Source organism: Trachurus japonicus, chromosome 16 (assembly GCF_045865225.1).
Source record: "Trachurus japonicus isolate A0001 chromosome 16, Traja_1.0".
Taxonomy (NCBI): Eukaryota; Metazoa; Chordata; class Actinopteri; order Carangiformes; family Carangidae; genus Trachurus; species Trachurus japonicus.
In genome coordinates this window covers 483916-502635 of record NC_140922.1, presented here as the reverse complement: position 1 = coordinate 502635, position 18720 = coordinate 483916, and the positions used below count along the sequence as shown (strand labels likewise).

At 40.8% G+C, this 18720-nt stretch overlaps 1 protein-coding gene across 5 annotated transcripts in view; it reads left to right on the top strand.

Annotated features, from left to right (window-relative positions):
* The window catches only part of cdk14 (cyclin dependent kinase 14), a 213205-nt gene extending 195654 nt beyond the window's left edge, over positions 1-17551 (top strand). For 2 of the 5 annotated variants that reach the window (XM_085803395.1, XM_085803394.1), the window contains exon 14: positions 17247-17385. The gene's annotated coding sequence lies outside the window, so the exon portion shown is untranslated. Of the gene's footprint in view, positions 1-17246 lie in introns of all 5 variants that reach the window. The other 3 variants (XR_015037945.1, XM_085803392.1, XM_085803393.1) reach the window with 3 other exon arrangements.
* The last annotated feature ends 1169 nt before the right edge of the window (positions 17552-18720 follow it).

Here is an 18720-nt window from a genome sequence, read left to right as displayed (position 1 = left end):
TATTTCCGCCACCACTAATAATAACAAAATAACGATAGAGACAAAATGATATATTTATCGAAAATGGGCCCATTAACAAGTGTGGGTAGCGGAGATTCAACCACATTAACATGAGACTTTTTTATTGTCGCGGAATTTTTCGTTCTGCCGCTGGAGAAACTCCTTGTTGTCCCTTTAAATCAGATGATTAAATAAATACATCAGATGGATAACATCATTAAACAGTTATTAAACATGTCACTTACAGTAGTGTGACATAGACGGAAGATAGGAACAACATTCATTGTGATTATCCGACGAGCAAAGAATGTGTTTTAAATGTGTATTTTGTATTTGTAAGTTCTCTTTGCTGCTGAACATGTTTTCCTAGCAGGTGTTGGTGATTGTCACTTGAGTTTCAGCGACTGTTGTTTTAATACTTGAAGAGATGATAATAGCTACATCTCCAGGACAAACTGGAGGCTGCAGTGAGTCGTTGGTTAGAGACACAATGGAGAGAAGAGCAGAAGTAGTAGCAACATTTATAAATAGCTCTTTTAAATATGAAAGAAGTCAGCTTATCAGGTTGCAGGCCTTTTCAGATATCCTCCAATAAATGTTTCATTTTTATATGAACATAAAACAGGAACTACATTTTGTATAAAATCCTTAAACAGCTCAGGTTTCATTTAAAAGTTCCCTCTGTAGCCTATCTGTTCCCACCTTGTTGACACATGTTCAGCCATGTTTCACACCTCTCCCTTCCAGCATCACACACATCTACTGAAAACATAAACGCTTGAGCTGACATCAGCTGATCCAAGTGTGTGACCATGGTCATGTGATGAGAAGTCGTCACATATGAGTGTGATATCTCGGAGACATGGTTGTTTCAACCTCCATTCACCGTACATTAGCAATGTAGATGTGGCCATACTGCTGCTGACCTTTCCATCACTTATTGTGTCCAAACCATCACTGCACAAGCTGAACCATCCAACAAAGAAAATGAAATTAATTTTCTTCATTCAGGAATTGAAAATGAAGTGACACGTATTTTTCATCCTAATGTTGATTGAATACGGACAGCTGTTCTGTTCAGTAGCTGGTCTGTGTGTGTCTGAGCTGTTATCAGTGACGGCCCAGTGTACAGTTCCTCTTCCTGCACACTGCACCACTGCTGTGTGGTAATTAGTTTTTTTTTTAAGTGTAAATGGGATCTCTGGTGGTTTGTCATGGACCATGAGGGATTATTCACTCCTCAGTCCCAGCTCAGTGTGTGTGTGTGTGTCTTAGAGCTGTAGGCTTGAAGCAGAATGACTGCTCTAACAGAAGGCACAATTACTGACTGATTTTTTTTTCCTTTTTGGAAACCAAAAATATCTTCCAATTGTTTGTGTAAGTAGCCTCAGACTGACTGGTGGGGGCCCAGCGGGGGGGTTGTAGATGAAGCAGGAGGCAGGAGGAGGAGGGTGCAGCCATATCCTCGTCTTCTGAAAAATCCTCCCATTACATGTTGTTTAGGTCGGGCACTGTTGATATAGTCCAAGTCTTTAGAGTAAATGGCTCCAACTTCAGTGGGAGAAAGTGAAAATATTACATTTAGAAATGCTCATCTTAACAGCCTCAGTGCCAGACCCCATGCCTGGAAAATGAATTATACATATGCTTGATTAACCAGCTGAGTCCCTGCGCTCAATCCCTGAGCAAACACAAGCCTTTTGGAATAAATTAAAGCCTAAAATTTCAGTTTCAGCATCAGCAGGAGCTTCTAAATAATTATGTAAATATGAAACAAATTTCCCAAGCAGATTTCCACCTCTGCAATCCTTCTCCATCGTTCTCATGCATATCCTGTAAATTAACTAAACTATGCAGATCGTTATACTTACACAAAATAGGCTAATTAATACACTTGACAATAGACTTCTCCAGAGGGGGTGGTGCTGAACTAAATCTTCATCACACAGAATTGTAAACCGGAGGCCAAACAGCAGCAGCGCGTTGAACTTATCTCCTGCAGAAACCATGTAAGGACAAAAGATGAAGAATTTATAAAAGAATCACATGCCTTAAATTCCCCCTCTTTAATTGTAACAGTGTGTTCCCTGGTACGGTCGGAGTCGGAGGAGGAGGAGGTCAGATACAAGCAGCCAGGATCTGGATGGAGAGCAGCTTTTTCAGCCTCTCATTTGGTTGGTTTTGTGTTTGCCTGTGTTTCTATCTGTAACCGAGAGGAACACAGAGCTCATTATCCAAACCAGTGGTCCTTCAAATTACAGTCCCTACCCTTCCAAATCATTCCAAACACCCCACAACAGCCAGCACCGAGGCCAGCACCGAGGCCGGCACCGAGGGCTGAGCCGTGCCAGTGGTGCTCTCTGCTCTTCATAGCTCTGTGTCTGTGTCAGTGCTGCAATTGAATATGGATTATGGAATGTACAGCTGGTGAGGAGGAGGAGGGGTAGGCTGCCTAATTACATAGCGAGTTATAATGACCATCCCCATCCCATCTCTCTCTCTCCTCTCCTTGAGAAAATCTAATAAGGACAGAACATGAATGTAATGTAAATGCAGTAGCTGTTTTCTGTGGGGAGAACATGTGAGGGTGTTGATGGTAGCATCATGTTAGAGTGTGCTGTGGTGTTTCCTGCTGGATTACTGACCTCCTCTTATTGAAGAAAAACACCAGTTTTTCAGGGAGATGGTTGTTGAATAGCCAGACCACACCATTTATTGGGCAATGCAAACTTACCGGCCAATAGAATTGTTCCCTGTGTGGATATATTCGTGGGCATTCCGGTGCCTCGGTAGCGTGTCTTGCTTTTATTTGTTATTGTTTAGGCTGCGCCAGACCACAGTGTCTGTGAACCCTGTGTGAACTTGGAGGCCAGCACGCAGCCAGAGAGTCACTATTTGTGCAGCTTGTACAGTATAATCCGCTGGACTGAATATGTAAATATATAAGTGAGTGACAAATTGAGTGGGAAGCTGTCACGGTGCCACTGAGTCCCTCTAATAAAGTCTGTTGGAGCAATGAGCATCATTCCTCTCATAGTTGGTTTGTGGAGCTCTAACCCAACCTTTTAAAATGCTGATTTGCTTCTACCTCCCTACATTTCTAATTATACAACATATTGAACATGCACAGTGCTGCAGACGCCCTATCAGCCCCGTTGGGTGAACACATGTGCAGCTGGTTTCCTTGTAGAAGTGGATGTTTGCACAGAGCCCCAGGTTCACCCACTGATGATGAATTTTAATGCAGGCCCATGTGTGGATGCAGAAACACACACAATGCTACACCAGACGGAAGCAAGTATGCGAATGTATGACAGTCACACGCATGGATTTATGCAGATCTTACTCACATTCACTCCCTCATCCTAAACACCTAAATTTGCTTCATGTGCCGTGGCCCCTCTGTCTCTATTTCCCTATAATCCCATTAGGAAGAGAGAGGAGAATGTACAGAAATAGAATGGTATGTTCAAGCTGATTTTGTCACTAAATGCAGCCGTTTAGGCCTCAATAAAGCAGCTTTCACAGCCACCAACAGCAGCCCCTTCTCTGGGATGGAGTAAGACTAACATGCTTAGAAAGCCTGTTTAGTGTTGGATTCATGCTTGCAGGCCCATGAATGGTAATAATGGAAATGTGGCTGCTGTTGTATATTGTTTACTGAGTTTAGTCTTGATTGAATTTACAGCTCTATAACTGCTGCAGTGGCTCATTTAACCTCATATTGTTTTCAGTCCAGAATCAATCTTTTCTTTACACAGTAGTTCTCATAGTTTTCATATATACAAATAATTAGTGTTTGTGTTGAAAAACAGCTTGTAGATACTATCTCCAGCCGGACAATACAGAATGTCAGGGTGGCTTTCCAAAGAAACATTCCCTGGAATAAGATATGGGAACCATGTTCCAGTGTGGGCAACACCCAGTCTTTTCAGGAGCAGCTATAATTCACAGGAAAGTGACACCACATTTGCCAAAACACCACTGCAATGATCTGATCCTGCACTTGTTGCCTCAAGGTATACAATGTATACACACACATATATATGTGTATATATATATATATATATATATATGTGTGTGTGTGTGTGTGTGTATATAGTATATTATATAGCTCAAGAGCTCAAAATGAAGCTACTGGCCTTTTGGCTCTTCAGTTGGCCGTACACCCAGGCTGCTGGCTGCAGGAAGACTGTTCTCTCCACAGACATCTCAAAGCTTTATGGTACCAAGAAAGCATCATGTGTTTTAACCCATTCTCATGATAAAAGTGGCAGAAGTTGGACGGCAAAATTTCCACCTTGTCCAGCTGATGCTAGTCCTTGCTGACTTGAAGCAAAGCTTGCGATATGAAGATACAAGAACACTGAGCTTGAACACGAGCAGGTCAAAGAAAGGAACCTATGTCCCACTTAAAGGACAAATTCCAGGCGAATTCAACTCGGGGGTGTATTTTCTTATCATTTTAGGTCTAAAAGAAGGAATCTGAAGATTTTCAGTTTAATTGCTCCTGTTTTGCGGTAGTTGTGTCTGTCCCCGCATCGCCACGGCAGCAATGAATGGGAGCGGATTGAAGTTCCGCTGCTTAGGCTGTTTACATCCCTCAAAGCCGCAATTTTTTTCCACAGACAGCGTCAGATGGCTACTCAAACATGCACAGAGAAGTTTATTTACTTCAAGCAAGCCGACATGTTTGTAAAACTAGATCTAATTCAAAGTCTCCCAGAGTCTCGCGCGAGTGCTTGCAGTGCTGGTGTATTCGGGTGCAGTAGGAGCTACCATTTGTGTCATAAACACAGGAATATCAACTCTTGACTTGCTTCAAGTGTACATTTTTTTCCACAGACAGCGTCAGGTGGCCACTCAAACATGCGCCGAGAAGTTTTTTTTACTTGAAGCAAGTCAAGAGTTGATATTCCTGTGTTTATGACACAAACGGTAGCTTTTCCCACTGCATGTGAACACACCGAGCACGGCAACTGGGTCTCGCGCGAGACTCCGGGAGACTTTGAATTAGATCTAGTTTTACAAGCATGTCGGCTTGCTTGAAGTAAATAAACTTCTCGGTGCATGTTTGAGTAGCCATCTGATGCTGTCTGTGGAAAATTGCGGCTTTGAGGGATGTAAACAGCCTAAGCAGCGGAACTTACATCCACTCCCATTCATGCCGTGGCGATGCGGGGACAGACGCAACTACCGCTAAACAGGAGCGATTAAACTGAAAATCTTCAGATTCCTTCTTTTAGACCTAAAATGTTAGGAAAATACATCCCCGAGTTGAATTTGCCCGGAATTGTCCTTTAACCAAAGTGTTTCCACCAAGTAGCTGTAGCTGGGGATAGGGCTTTAATCTATTCATGAAATGCAAAATAAGAAGACTTTTGGTGCAGGGTGAAACATTTAGATAATTTTGCTCTTACAGGTTTTGCAGTAGTGGAACTAATGATTATTAGTTCAGCAAAATCAAAAGGGTTTATTCCCATTAAAACAAAAAATATGACCCCAGGGAACCAACAGATCTTGATACTTGTTGTGTACAAGTAGAGTGTGTGATTTTCTGGTTTGGAAATTGCTTACTTCTTTTCCAACATGCAGAGTTCTCAGCGCTATAAATTGTCCCTGCACAGCCTGAAAAAGAATTAAACCTCTTGCATTCAGATTTACCAGGCCTTATGAAATATTAACTTGTCTTAATTTGAATTTGCAAAGTCTTCAATTGAGTATAAATATTTGATGATGTTATTTGTTTTCCTCTTGTCAGAATTAGTGAGTTCCTTCAGCAGCACTACAAGTTATGATCTAAAAAACCACAAGCCTCTAATCCCCGTCTCTATACTCTTTAGACCTTTAGACTGTCTTCTTATCTAGCAAAGATTTACCCAAGTCCCTGTACAGAATGTCCCTCAAATCAATATGTCAGAAGTTAAGAGTCTAATGTTTTACCCCGGAGTAATTTTTAACCTCAGACAAACACGCTCTTGCATAGTTTAGCTAAAAATATGACGGCAGCCAATTAGGTTAATTTGGTTTTCTCTTGTGGAGGGGAAGAACATTGTAAGCATCAGACACATGATGTTTTCTACCAGCACAGACAAAGACTGTTTGGGAATGTTTTCCTCCATATTACCCTCCCACCAAACTTCATGAACCTGTCCTGCAGTGTCCCTTCACATGACTCCTACAGTACACCGCTGATATGAGGTCAGCTGCCACTGAGCATGAGGGGATTTCATGTCTAAATGCAGGAAATGTTTTTGACAATGAAAAAGAGATTGAGCAGGGTGGAAAACAGGCTTTTAAAGTCATACAAACCTCTTTTTTGACAATCATTTTCATGACAGATTTACTTTGCTAAAGATTAGGCTAGCTGTAGTGTGGTGTGGTGTGTGGATGTCCTCGTTGGGAGCCTCAGCTGGGTGAGGGTTTAAGCCTTCCTGTATAAATAGCCTGTCAAAGAGATCAAACTGTGCAGTGTTGATACACAGTCCAGGCTTTAATGTTTTAAATGCTCATAGAAAAGCACTTAATTCTTCCCTAGATGATGTTATGAGGAGCAGGCAGATGCTTTTTTGGAGTGTAGATGGATCAGTCTGAATCAATCTTTGTTCTAGAGCCAAGGTAGTGTAACTCAACAGTATTATAGCTAAAGCAAACCATTGGAATTAGGTTGTTTTTAACATTTTGTTTTGTTTTGTTTTTTTGGTATAGGTTGGTAAATGTCTTCACGTCCTTGCTAGCAAAGGCACTGATCAACCCCTCTCCCAATGGTTCATCAGTGTTCTGCAATGGAAATGGAGATGCAATGTGATCATAGGCTCAGATCCATAATAAAGTCCCTTCTCTGTTCCTCTCAGACAATGAATGAACCATCACTTTTGACCATGATTGAATTGACTGATAGGGCAGTGGAGCAGATCCAGAGGTACCACTACCTCCTGAGAACTTAGATTCACTGATGCTCAGCAGCATCTAACCTGAGGTCTTTTGGCTAGTTAGCAAACCAGAACGTTCACCAGATACATACATCCTGTCCTTTTTTATTGCCTTTGCCAAAACCTTGTCCAGTCCAACATTTAGTCCACCCATCAGCCAAACCTCCCGACTGCTCATCTTGAACCATCTCCAAGTTAAAAGTTCCAATGCAAAAACTATGTCCATCTAATGGGCAGAATTAGACATTTCCTGTGCACACACTTTTTGGATAATACATGAACATGAGTACATAGTGGGGATATTGACAGCACATGACCAATTAGATCAAGAGTTAGCAAGAATTATATTAACTTTCCATCGCCTATCAAATGTTATAAAGTGGATAGTCATCATCCCCAATTTCCACTTACAAAGAGAAATTTCAAGGACAGACTCAGATCCAATTCCATAAACCTCACGATCATGGTAAGGTTCTGGCAAAAAGATCAGCTGTTGTTGGGTCTGGCCAGTGTTTTAATCTTGTAGGGCGTGATGAACACTAGCAGAACTTCAGACTTTGTCTTCTTACTGTTTTTCTTGGCACACGTTTTCTGAGAGACACACACCACACACGGATTTTCCTCGCAAGCACCCTGAAACAACTGCTGAAGCTGTCGTGGGAATTATGATGAATTTAATAGAGCCTTTTGCCACAGGCTTGGCCAACGCTCAGCTGGCTCAACAAAGCTAACTGCCCTCAAATGAAACACCCGAACATGTAATTAAGTTTCCAAACTGCTTTTCTCTCCCCCAGTTGCCATCCAAATCAGGATCGGCTTATAACAGAAGGAACTCTGCCATTTTTCATGAAATTACTTTAACATAAACCGATAGTATAGTATTAGAGGCTTTATTTGTGTGGACTTTGTGCAAAATTGGATAATATAGCTGTTTTTTGAAACCTGATTCCATTTAGGATTTGTTTCCACGTTGGTAAGATCCAGATTTCAGGTCTATAGGCAGTGGATCACTTGCTGAGTCTTGCCTTCACATTTTCTCTTTAGTTAGTTCCTCCTCTCTCTGATACAAATATAGAATAACAGCATCCCATAAATTACAGTAAGTCATTTCCAGAGAAACCATCTGAATAGTACACTAAGTTTTCAAATATCATTATATAGTCCTCAATCCTATACACACATATATGGGATTACAACTAAACAACTAGTCCATACTGTATGTACAGTACTGTTTGGTTGTGTCATGTCTTGTTGTAATGCGACTTACATAAGCAAACCACAACAATACCAATTAGCTTGTTTCTCATATTTTATATTTCATTCAGTTACAGAATAACATTTGAAGATCTATTATCTGTGATAGATACTGAGTTGTTGTCAGTGGGCTTTGAAATAAAAGTCTGGAGAGAAGTGCACTGCAGTTTTCCTCAAACACCACCATCTTCCAGAGATAGGTGGGGTGGGGGGGTTAAGGTGGTGTCAGCTGACTGACTCTCTGTGTTGTCAACATAGTCTTACAGAGAAAAGCAAACACACCCAGACTGCAACAGGACAGCAGCTCCACTGCTCAGATAACACAGCATAGAGCCTTGGACTGAAACATAAGCCCACACCTTTCATTAAAGCTGCATTGTACTGAGGCTGATTTACACTCTGTTGAGAATGCCCTCCCTACAGAGACAAACGTTCCCATGCTGCGCTGTGTACCAGAGAAGGATCAAAACACACAGCTTATTTGTTCTCTGCATTAGCCCATAAGAAAAAGTTTCTGTTTCTATACAACCTGCCTTTTCCCAGCTGTAATACCCAGCTCAGTTGCCATGCTCTCCTGACCCCCCCACCCCCCCACACCCCACACACACACACACTCTGACTCAAACAACAGGGTATCGCCTTAATCTTTTTATTAACATGTTCTTAACGGGATAGTTCAACATTTTGGCCCATTGCCATAATCCCTATAGTTTTAGGAGTAGGTTCGTTTGTTTTTAGAACGGCGGAGCAGAGCCGCGAGCTGCTCAGAGCTACGCTACGGAGGCTCATGGAATTTCTTGCCTTTCTCTCCCTCATCAAACTGAAGTACACAATCCAACAACTGCAAAACGCTCTGGTGGACAAGTTGTGACCTGCACATTCACCATGCTATGAGATAATAACAGAACGTTACCAGACAGACTTTTCAAGGCAAATGCAGAGACTTCTTGCCGAAAAACTGTCCCTGAAGGCAACGCACATCAGTAGTTTTGCATGAATTTCCCTCTAAAACAACTCTGTCTGGTAACGTTCTGTTATTATCTCATGGCGTGGTGAATGTGCAGGTCACAACTTGTCCACCAGAGCGTTTTGGAGTTGTTGGATTGTGTATTTGATGAGTTTGATGAGGGAAACCAAGAAATCCCATGAGCCTCCGTAGCGTAGCTCTGAGCCACATGTGTCAATCTCAAGGCCACGTCAATTCATATGTCCTCCTGTGTAACTTCTTGCTGTGAAATGAATGACTGATGACTGCACGTGTCGGCAAGCCCCCATAAGTTGACGTCATAGAAGCTAAAAAAATATATAGATAGTAGCCTATTAATCAGTCAAAGTTCTTGATATTGGTTAATGGTTAATCATGTGTATCCCTTATTAAAAATGATGGAAATCTGCAGATGGAGTCATTAGAAATGAATGCAACTGATTTTTTTTTATTTTATTTAATGATTAATGTTGTTTTATATGCAGTAACTTACAGGCTTTGTTAGTTTTAGGTTCAATACTATATGTGCTAAAAGGTAATTTCAATAAACAACAACCAGTCCGGCCCTCGACTTGTACCAATTTATAAATTCTGGCCCGCAGCATATTTGAGTTTGGCACCCCTTCTCTAAGCAGCTCACGGCTCTGCTCCGCCGTTCTAAAAACAGCTTGCACAGACAATTAAAGGTAACGAACCTACTGCTATGACTATAGGGATTATGGCAATGGGCCAATTTGCCAAAAATGTTGAACTATCCCTTTAAGGTGTTGCTGGTTTGTTTCAAGGATCAGATGCTGCAGAAATGGCCCTAGCAGGAACACCTGAGTGAGAGCGGCAGGTGACATTAGCAGTGACTCCTCTGCTGTAGATTCTCCTCCTCAACCTCTGTCTTTAGATCTCTAACTTTTCACTTTACAAATGCACTTCTCCTTTATTTTTGCTTTCCCCGTCACACTCTGTATTCCTTCTAATCTGCATGCTCCACCCTCCCCACAGTGTTTCCATCACCTTACATAAACTCCAGTGAAGGGGAAGTCAGCCAGGGCTCAGACAAGAAAAACATAACCCTAACCCCCCCCCAAGTAAGGATTTATGGAGTGGGAAACTGGCGAACCCCAGCCAATGGGTGTGTTTGAAAGTTGGTGGACGAGAGCATTTCCACTCATTTGCACTCATTACTCCTCACAACAGAACAGGGCTGAGCTGAGGGATGGTGCAGATTACGCTTTAACTACAACTCAGAGTGAGATTGTAACTCACTATGTTTTTTAAAATGGGTTATAATGTCACTGTAGATCAGCGCTCTGGGGCTGAAGGGGAAGTCAGAACCTCGTCTACCACTGCCAGCAACACAGATCTGTAGGAATCACTCAACACTCTGACTTTTATGGGAGAATTCCTGCAGAAAATACACATTTCATATAGATGTCATCTATGATTTGAGTCCTACCGGCAGAAAGTCTGGTTCAGGCGCCAAGTGTTGGACTGGAGGAGGACATTTCACACGGGACAATGCAACAAGGAGAGAGATTCAGATTCTCCTTCGTGGATTCTTCATTGGTCTCTGCTTTTTCTCACATATTGGTCAGTAATTATTGGAATTACAAGACCTCGGTTCTCAAACTTTTATCACAACAAGGACCCAATTTGGTGAGATTTTTGCTCGTAGATGTTTTTATCACAGAAACACAGAACAGTCACACAGCCTCAAAGATCTCTGTTCTTTGAGAACCACTGTAGCACAGATCTCCACAAGGAAGGCCCAACCTGATGTGAATATAATGTTATCAGATCCCTGTACATCACATCAACGATTTAGTGACATGAAGTAATCTATTGTCAGAAACAAACAAGAAAACACTGAATGTGAAATAAACTAAAAAACAAAACAAATTAGGGTTAAAAATGAATGAGGACAGAATGACGGTCTAATTTTAGTATCAGTATCATGACAACAGCAGCGGGAATCTGTGCTCATCTTACACCTGCACTAGGACTTTCACAGCTGCAAACTCTGCTGAGTTAGTGCTTATGTGTTGAATGTATATGGCTGTGGATGTGCAGAGTTGATGTGGCTGCGCAGAGTTGGTTGGGTGGTTCCAGATATTAACTGCTGACTCTGGAGAAACAGAGAGAGATCTGCCAGGACATGGAGTAATAGGAAACACATGAATAACAGCATAGTGTAGGCTGTCTGGTACAGAACAGTGTGTGTGTGTGTCTGTGTGCGTGTGTGCATGTGTGTTTACATTCGCGTTAAAGACTCATATTCAGAAACTCTGGCCCAAGAAGAAAGTGCGTGCGTGCGTGCGTGCGTGCGTGCGTGCGTGCGTGCGTGCGTGCGTGCGTGCGTGCGTGTCAGAGGAGAGAAGTGGCAGGTCTGTGAGCTGTGGAGCCGACTGTTCATTTTCCCTCTCCTTGCTGCCTGGATGTGGAACACAGAGGGAGGAGCAGCTCTGTCATGATGACAGTTGGTCAAACGTAATAATCACCCTGAGTTATCGTACCGACTCTGACATCTTAAATCCAAACACAATATTGCAGCCAGCCTTGAAAAAGCAAATCAGAGTCAGTCATGTAGCTGATGTTAACCCAGCATGTGCGAGCGCGAGGCGAAGGCGGCCTACTGCGCCGCTGTTCACAAACGCCGCGTTAAAGCTGTGAGCCGTGAGTGTGAAGCTAAAACAACTTTCCCAGCTAAAGTGGCTGAAGTGGAGGTCAGCGAGCAGAGCCTGTGGAATCTGCTGCTCCTCTGCCCCGAGGCCCCCCCCCCGCCCCCCCACCACCACTCTCCTCTTACTACAATGGAATTATCCATCCACCATTGGTTCTGACCCTGTAGTCTACTATTTCGATAGATAGATAGATAGATAGATAGATAGATAGATAGATAGATAGATAGATAGATAGATAGATAGATAGATAGATAGATAGATAGATAGATAGATAGATAGATAGATAGATAGAAAATAAATATATGAAAACACAATAAAAATTGTTGCTCTACTTAATTCCTTAAAAGTATTAGTGGTGCTTATATTTCAAAGTGATAAGCTGCAAATATGCAAATATATATGACATAAAAAATGTGTTGGTGACGTAGACTTGCAGTCTTCTAAAGATCAGCTAAAACATCAAAAGATGAAGTTATGAGAAATATTATCTCTGAATAGATATTTGCTTGTTGATGAAGTTGGATTTCTACGTGTCTCCATCCTTCTGTTGTCTCATTCCTCTCTGTGTCACCTGGGCTGTTAGAGACTTTTTCTACAGGGTTTAGTGCAAGCACTAGAGCCCCAGAGCCAGGAGCAAATCCAGACTGGATTACCTGAGAATCCAGAGCAAACAAGGTGCTTTCCTCGTCAAATAAACCTAAGCAGCCTATTTGTTAATGGCTTTCTATCAAACACTTAGTGAGTATTGTAGGAAATCCAAAAAGCCAACAAGCGGTGTCAGATCTCTGGAAACGGTCAGCTGTAGTGTTTAATGACCTCCCTGCTCCTGTTAATGAGGAGTTTACTGTAGAGACGTGTTGGAGACGAGGCAGCTCAGCACAGACCTGCTCACAGCTCACTGGAGACGCTGTTTATTAAGTCCACTTCTAGAGGAAGGTTTGGATTTAAGGTGAGACACTACAGGCAAAAACACTGTTTTTTCATGCACTGATCAATTTTGAGATTTCGGGCTATTTTTCTTCCTTAACATGTCTTCTTTCAGAATAGTAGAAAGAAATGGTAGAAAATCCACCCAAGGTTTTTATTTCACTTCATTTTGTCTTTTTGTCATTTCCTTTGTATCAGCAACAACGATTGACAATTACAATCTATGGTAAGAACTCATTTAAAGAAAACAGCATTTAAAGATTTGTATTGTAAAATACAAGTCTTTAAATGCTGTTTTCTCTAAATGAGTTCTTCCTCAGGCTCTGAGCTAGAAATCTCCACTTCAGTAGCACTTTCAGACACCAAACCTTCCAGTTTTATTCTTGTCTATATTCTGAAGGTTTTTACAGAGGGGTTTGTTGATATATCATTCACAGCCTGATTTATACAACATTTTATTACTATAAACATGGTGAATTTTTTGGTGACAGTATTTTCTCATTTTCAGAGTGATAAAAATAGATATCCAAAATCCTCCTCTGTAAAAACTTCTGACTCTAATATGTCAACAAAATAAAACAAGAATTTTGAAAGTGGCTTTATCCATTGTTCAGATTTTGGTTCTGGAAATGTGTGCAAATTAGCACATATTTTATTAGACATTGCCTCGTTTACATATTTAAACGTGAAATTTGACAACACTTGTAACACAAAAGAATTGTCTTACTGTAAGTAATAAACTTGGGAAGTTTCATGGTGATATCTGTAGTGTCTCACCTTAAAAAAAAAAAAAGGAAAACATTTATGTAAGTTAGATTCAGCTACTGTTTGTATCTGCATACAGGGCTGTTACAAAAGAGCTAATAGTAGCTCCTGATTGGGGGTATTCAGTGAGTGATATGTAATATAAGGATCAGACAGGACAGCAGTCCACCAGCTTCCACCACCAGAGATCCTGACAGCTCTGCTGGCTGGAAAGTCAATGTGACAGAAACAGGATTTCATATTCCTAAAACTGAACAGTTACTGATCTACTGTCTGCACAGCTGTCTGCAGAGCTCATGTCGCCCATCTGGGGCTTATTAATGTTTCCACCAGTGTTGCTCCTGATAGCGATCGCTCTTTGATCGGTCAGAAAACAGGGAGAGATGTGTGTCTGGGTGTCTGCTTGAAGAAAAGATGTGATTTATAATAGATAGATGACTGAAACTGGAGCACGTCCACCGGTCAGCATCCTGAATGGTATTTCATTCTGTTCTTCTCTGTCTCACCGTCCTCGTGCACATCAGTGTTTTGCATCAAAGCACAAACTTGAGGAAGAGAGAAATCTTGGTTTAGTGATTTAGTGAATTATTGAACCAAACAGTAAAAGGCATGACTGGAAAACATAGTGGAGAACAGTTGGACTGAGGAAGGAGGCTTTTTTTTCTAAAGACAATCATGTGCATCATCAAGACGTAGTTGTTTTTTAATGTTAAGAAAGTTTTGAACTGAAGCTTTTTCTGTCTTTCAGATACAGTAGTAGATTAGAACACAATCATAATCAATTTATTTATAAATAATTTATTCTGTGCTGTACAACATTAAGGCCGGCTGTAAATATAATAACAATTTTCATCAGTAGCACAGAGCAGTAAATTACAGTGTCATCTGCATATAAGTGGACATTTTTAATGAATGTAAAAAATAAAAAAAAAAGGACAGAATTAAAAGAAATGTGTATTGCTAGCATTTTACTGGACTTGATTTTTTTTCATAACACTATCAGCAAGCTTCAACACAAAGACCAGACCAAAGACATATACATGTATAAAACACCTCTTGAAGGTTTAATATCATTGTAATAAATCTGTTAATTTTTGAAATTGTTGTCAAAACACATGCAACTGAGAATCAAATGCAACTGTTGTTGCATCATGCTATAGCAGATGGTTGTGTTGCTTTTCTTAGCACTGTTACTTCTCTATTGTTGTGTATCTGCTCAGTCTCAAGACACCGCATTTTAAGGATTTTGTTGTCTTTTTTGAGGGGGAGGGGGGTGAGTCTGGCTCTGTCAAAGGACGACCAGCAGCTGGCCACGCCTGCTAAATCCTCCCCACAAAACCCACCCACCAGCTCCATCTGCTTTCCAAGTGGAATCCCCTGACAAACACACACACACATACACACACAGTGGAAACCTACATCTGTTGGTAACAACATCACATCCCATAAAAACAGTGAAATCCTTGTTAGCTTTTGTGCTGTAGATAGTTAGTGTATCTTCTCACACACACACACACACACACACACACACACACACACACTGCTGCTCTGCTATAGTGACCTTGTCCTTGACCTTGATAGCGAGTTGACGCTGTGGTCCTTCACAGGAACGTTGTTATGTGTATCATGAAGATCTATGACTTTACACATTATGGCAACTGGTTTTGATATTTGAGCCAAGACATCATTTCTATGTGATTTATTTCATAAATGATAGTTTCATATCAGTCACTGTTCCTTTTTCCTCACTCTTCTTTATTTCAATCTTTCATTTTAATCTCCTCAAACAAACTTTTTGACTTTTTCTGTTCTTTTTTCACTGCATCTAAAAGTTCTTGTATCATCTGGCACATACAGTAGTTTTTAGATATAGATATATAATTAACAACAGTGGCCCCAATGCTGGACACTGTGGAACTCCACAGGTATCTGTGGACTATAATAACTGTGATGCATAAATGTGTCTTGATATCAGCTCTGGCTTTTTTGAGCTGCACATTCATTTTCTCTTGTTCTTTTCCTACCAGCTCTGACATGCATTATGTTTTTGTAATGAAGTCATCATCAGGTCTTCTCTAGAATATTTTTTCCAGTCTTTTTGAGAAGTGTGTGTGTGTGGGGGGGGGGGGGGGCAGACCTGTAGGTTGAGAGACTTTGACTTGTAGTTTTAGTTTGAACCACAGTCCTCTCTTTGACCTGTTCTTCATAAACGCAGCTTACTCATTATACAATGTTAATCATTTCTCCTGCTTCAGATTTCACCTTGGGTTCACAATCCAGCTGCACATGTACATGAATGTATGCACACACAGATACTGTAGCTACAGCAGCAGCAGATCAATGAGGTGCTCGTCATCCATCACTTTAGATTTGTGCTGCGTGCAGAGCTGCTTCCACTGGGACAGAAGGAGGGAGACAGAATATGAAGCAGTGGTAGAAGAGAGACCTGCCAGAGGAGATGCATTATTCATCAATCCACAGTTCCCTCCTTCTTCCTTTACTCCTCCTTCTTTCTGCTCACTCCTCCCCTCATCCCCCTGCTTCTTCCTCTCCTCCTCTCCTCCGACTCTCTCCACCTCCCAGTCCTCTACCCAGCTATCCCTTTTATCCTTCTCTCTCCCAACTCCATCCTCATCTTTACCTTCCCATACCTCCACTCTGTCTGTGCTTCTATCTGCCGTGTACATTTATTACAAGTTGTGATAACAGATTGTGGAAAATCCTGCACTCAAGATTCAAAGCGAAAGCTGCAAAATGTTTTCATCTACAAAGAGCAAAAGTTCTTGTTAGTTGCACTTAAGAAGAATGTATTTGTACTATTAGTACTATTATTACTATTATATATCCTTGAATTTTTATAATCATTTGTGCTTCATTACTTTGATGTTACAGATAGAGGTGGAGCTAATTTCAGTGACTTGATGCTCTTTGCGACAAAATGTTTATAAAAATGGGCTATGCAAATAAACCTGCCTTGCCTGCTGAAAAACATAACAATAACATAATAATAGAATTTAATATTGTTATTATTTTATATATTGTATCCTAAATAGTCACTTATTCCGTTAACTGGACATGAGAGCAAAACATCATGGGGTAACTAATGTTCTAGTACATCATCAAGTCATTTTATTTTTTTTGATACTTTCTTTTTTTATTGTTTTTCTTTAGCAGTGCATAAACATTATACAAGGGGGAAGGGGGTGGGGGGAAACAAATAAAAAAACAAAAATGTGAAAAAGAACATGTTGGATCACCATGCTTCTACAGTTTGATCCTTTTTCAATGTCAATGTGATGGTCCTTGTCCTGTCATTTTTATGTATTCAGCCCATTTCTCCTACTTCCGGCAGTATTGATCCTCTTGAGTCCTTATTTTATAAGTCAGTTGTTCCATAATATGTATTTCATCCATAACTTTCAACCAGTCTTCCTGTGATGGTGGGTCTGTCTTGTACCATTGTCTTGTAATTGCCTTTTTACAGGCTACTAACATAATCTTCAATATGTATCTATCATCTTTCAACACAACATTTTCTGCCTATAACCAAATGAACATCTTCCCAGAATTTTGTGATTTCATCAAGTCATTTTATTGTACAGCAGCATCAGCCAGCTGTTGGTTTCCAGCTGCAGGGACATGATGTTACATTGCTGAATGTCTGGATTGTTACTGACAGGTTGTGTTTTTTCTGTTTGTGTGTTTCAGGTGGCTGTTGTAAAAAAAAAAAAGAAAAAAAAAAAAGAAGAAGAGGAAGAAGATGCTGAGCTTGAGGATCCAGACAAATGAAAGAGCCACAGTTCTCTTTATTTATTACCTTCAAGATACGTGTGTGTGCGTACGTGTGTGTGCTGTGCATGCGTGTGCGTGCGTGCGTGCGTGCGTGTGTGTGTGAGAGAGAGCGATTATGAGGGGTGTGTAAGATTTCAGTCTATCATTTGCAAATTTTGTTTACTTTTTATAAGGTTCCAATAACTCATATATCATTGTCACAGTATAAACAAAAGGACTTTTATTGGTACATATTGTGTCTTGTGTTCGTAACTAGCCTCCTATTTAAGAATGTATATTTGTATGTATCTAGAAACTATATAATGGACAGTTTTAATATTGCTTCACCACTCACCACTTTTCTGCTCAGCCAGGACACGCAACAAACACACATCTGTACGAGCAAAGACACATCGATGACACAAAAACACTCCAGTCAGCTCAGAGGAGCTGGATTTTCTTTCTAATGAGGTTAATTTGTGGAACTGCAAACATCAATAATAATAATAATAATAATAATGATAATAATAATAATAATGGAGGGCTCTCAGGTGGTGGGACATATCCTCTGTGGTGCTTGCTGCAGCTGTTGAGAAGTGGCTAATTTGCATCTGCTTTACAGGTTGAAGCTATGATAGTGATAATAACTGGGACATGGCGGCAGGCCGTTAGCTTATTAGCTGACTGGCTGTGGTGTTTGTCAGGCGACTGTCACCATTTTCATATCAGAGTTAACAAGTAAAGTGCACATCTAGAATCTTAGCAGTAAATAGTAGCTAGTAGTTCTTAATGAAGTCAGCTGTTTCTCTTTATTTGCCAGTGGCCTGGACAGGTTAGGTTAGAATAACATGTTTGGACATTAGGAAGTGTGTTTTTACCGGCCTGGTTTTGTAGCTTTGACCATCATTCCCATCAGGTATCAAAACTTTCACATGTCGCATCGCTGAGATGAAGGGCAACATGTAAAACCAGGCTGTAACATGCACAGACGTCCTTAACTGGTTTATGTTTACATGTTATCTCAACTTCCTGTACCTGCTTCCTACACGATGTTCCTTCTTTGTCAAGGCTCACAGAACCGTTTACAGACATCTTTACACAAACACTATTCCTGTTTGAGCCTTGCTGCCGTTTCCCTCCCAGTGGCCATCGTAGGTACTGCAGGAAAACACTAAGACACCACTGCTGTACCTTGTTGAATATAAATATAAATATAAAACAGACTCCATTGTCAAAGATAGGAGTGGCAGTGTCCATGATGATTCTTTGTACAGTAAGTTTTTAAATCATGAGTAGATTATTCTGTCAAACCTTTAAACCAGGAAACATTAAACACCAGAAAAGCTTTGTAATTCTGGTAACATCGTCTCAGTTTCAAGTCCTTGGCCACTGGACTGCATGTTCACACAAC